Consider the following 2,884-nt stretch of genomic DNA (forward strand, 5'->3'; position numbering starts at 1 on the left):
TTGAGTTTTTCCTCTAGTTGAATTAAAAACTTTTTTTTGTTCATTTTGATTGAATTTCTATTTTAATGCCTAGAACTAATTTTGTTGATATAAACAATGAGAAGCTACCATTGCAAGTGTAAGTTTATCTAGTTTAATTCATTTGAGGTTTTCCTCTAGTTGAATTAAAAACTTTTTTTTGTTCATTTTGATTGAATTTCTATTTTAATGCCTAGAACTAATTTTGTTTGAAAATGTTTTGTGATAGAGGAAACTAGCAACTGTGGTTTACACAGACTGAGCAGCTGAGTACCAAGGCTCGATATTATTTTGGAATAAAGTTAATTTTTGTATGTCACGGTTTTATGCTTACATTCCTCAATGAAGTCTTACAGGAATCTAAGGCTTACTGTGAAAATAATGTTTTAAGACAGGTAAATATAGAAAAAATAAATTAAATTTATTTTCGACCTAAATAAAATTTGTTTGGTCGGAAATCTGATTTTAAAAAATTAGGTTGCTTATTAAAGGGAGTTTCATTAATCAGGAACAGGAAACGAGCGTATTTCGGGATCAAAATCATTTGTGATAGAAGTAACTCCGTGTAATATTAATAATACAAAAAGTGGCTCCCTCTTCTTGTTAAAGATAGCAGACCCTTTCAGCAAGGGTCATCACTTCACAATTTAAAGCTCAGATGTGTAGCTATTATTTGATATAAAATTTATTGAAAAATTTTGAAAAATGAGAAAGCTTTTGCATCAAATATACAAAACTTGTACTAAAGTAACTCCGTTTTACGGTATTTGATAACTATAGTGATAAAAACATTTATTAGTATGGTAAAAGGGATGTCCGGTGAAAGATATATTCACAGTCAAACTCATGTTAGAACAAGTCTTATATCTATGCGTTTCTTTGCGTTGTTCATTAAGCTGTACGATAATATATGTTACAAATTATTTTTTCTAAAATCACTCTTCGTTCGTTTTTTACGACTTTTCGTTTTTGAGATATTCACATACACACTGACTATTTCGGGAGACTTTGAGATTCAGACTCAGTGGACCTCAAAACGTGGATTCCCGTCGAAAACGCGAAATATACTTCCTCTAACTATATAATCTATGTATAGGTAAGGGAAAGTAAAACTGTTTCCTATATTTTTTGTCCTTATCACGACAGGTATACCGGGTTATCAGTATTTTTTTATGGATGATTAATAATTGTGTATAAAGGATAACAGTCAAGTAAGCAGGAAATTTTACTAATATGGGAGTTTCAATCCAAAGGGCACCATAAAGGCTATTAATTAAGAGACAGGTGAGATGTGATATCTAAAAAGTAGTATGGCTAAACTAAATGGCAAAATCAAAGTAGATAGGTAAGTAATAAAAAAACCATTAAAGATAAATAAATCATAAAAGTATAAGAATAAAAATATAAGATGCATAAAATAGCATAAAATTATAAATAAATAAAGGTTTGAGCATCTTTTAATTCCCTAGTTTCTCTCATTAACTTTGCAATAAACTTTTTTTTTCTTAACCTCTTTTATTCTTGTATTTGGCTGATACGTGACATGAATACATATTACATGATATATGTACATCAGTTTGTAATAATCAGTATCTCTAATATTATTTATACCTTTATCATATATTTGATTTATTACTTACATCTTTAACACTTATTTTATTTGATGACTTAGTTTATTTTACTTTTATAATATATTTGCTTTCTATTGGTCATTTCACTTCCTGTATATCTACAACTCAGTTATCTATATTTTTTTTTTTTTGCCCTGAATATAATGACAATTTATTTTATTTTATTTACTTAGCGTATGGATACTGAGTTCTGGAATAGAAACAAACAGAGCAAAGTAAATGCTGGAAAGTACCGTGTTTTACTATTTTATTTTATTTTTTTCATAGTATTTTTAGAAAATAAAATCGGTTGAGGCGCCCTTGCCATAGGCTTCCACGAGAAGTCTTCATTTCATGTCTAGTAAGATTGGAACTGAATAATTATTTTGTTTTTTGTAGTCATGGGAAATTCTATGTTTATAAGTTTATGCATAAAAGTTCAAATCAAATTTAATAATTTAAAATACATTAATTGTTACATTAGTTTGCCATTAATTGCCACCCAGAGCATAAACAACAAATTAATGAACTTGTTTCAGAAGCACCAGTAGATAGACATGTAGTAGACTGCATCTAGTCTTTTAATCTAACAACTTCCTGACAGTGAACTACGGAGGTTAACAAGGAGCTATAAAAATCCCATGAAACAGTGCTGTGGTTGTATGATTCAGGCAAGCAATGCTTAGTAGTTTGCGGTTAATCATTAATTGGTAATAATAATATTTAGCAGAGCATATCATTTGGACACGGTGTGTAACTCTCAGCAAAGATTGCTAAATAAGGCTCGCTCCCAGTCTTACACTTCACAAACAATTACACTGCAGTCAATTAGTGTTCTCTATTCATTCATTATTTTCGTCCTTGGTCTGAATTGCTTTTTGCTAATTAGCAGTAGGCATCAATTAGTTTGACCAGCTAAAAATTAGCTCTAGTTTATTGATACCATTTAAACCTTATTTATTAACGCACTTCCTTCCAATTATTGTCCAATTTCGGACATCAGGTGTATTAGGTTTTTAAGTGTGTACATGTTATTCAATTATTCTTCATAAATTAGTAAGTAATTATTTGTTTTTAATGTTAATCTGGTTTCAATGATTATAACTTTCTTCTTTTTTTAAAAATGATTTCCATCCACTAAATTGATAATAAATAACGTTTCAGATTCCTTCGTGTTTCATAGATATAGTAAAAGTGGGTTACTTGCTTAAATGGAAAAATTGTTGTGTATCACGTTTTTAGTTAATTTTGCTCCT

The 2,884-nt window shown here is 29.3% G+C and overlaps 1 long non-coding RNA gene across 1 annotated transcript in view; it reads left to right on the forward strand.

Moving 5' to 3' along the window:
* Positions 1–300, forward strand: part of LOC136796975 (uncharacterized) — a 16,972-nt gene extending 16,672 nt beyond the window's left edge. The window contains exon 3 of the long non-coding RNA XR_010844769.1: positions 248–300. This is a non-coding gene — a long non-coding RNA (uncharacterized lncRNA). The remainder of the gene's footprint in view (positions 1–247) is intronic.
* Positions 301–2,884: the final 2,584 nt, after the last annotated feature.

The sequence above is a fragment of the Halyomorpha halys genome, unplaced genomic scaffold (assembly GCF_000696795.3).
Source record: "Halyomorpha halys isolate HHAL.00 unplaced genomic scaffold, Hhal_1.1 Scaffold409.1, whole genome shotgun sequence".
Lineage (NCBI taxonomy): Eukaryota > Metazoa > Arthropoda > Insecta > Hemiptera > Pentatomidae > Halyomorpha > Halyomorpha halys.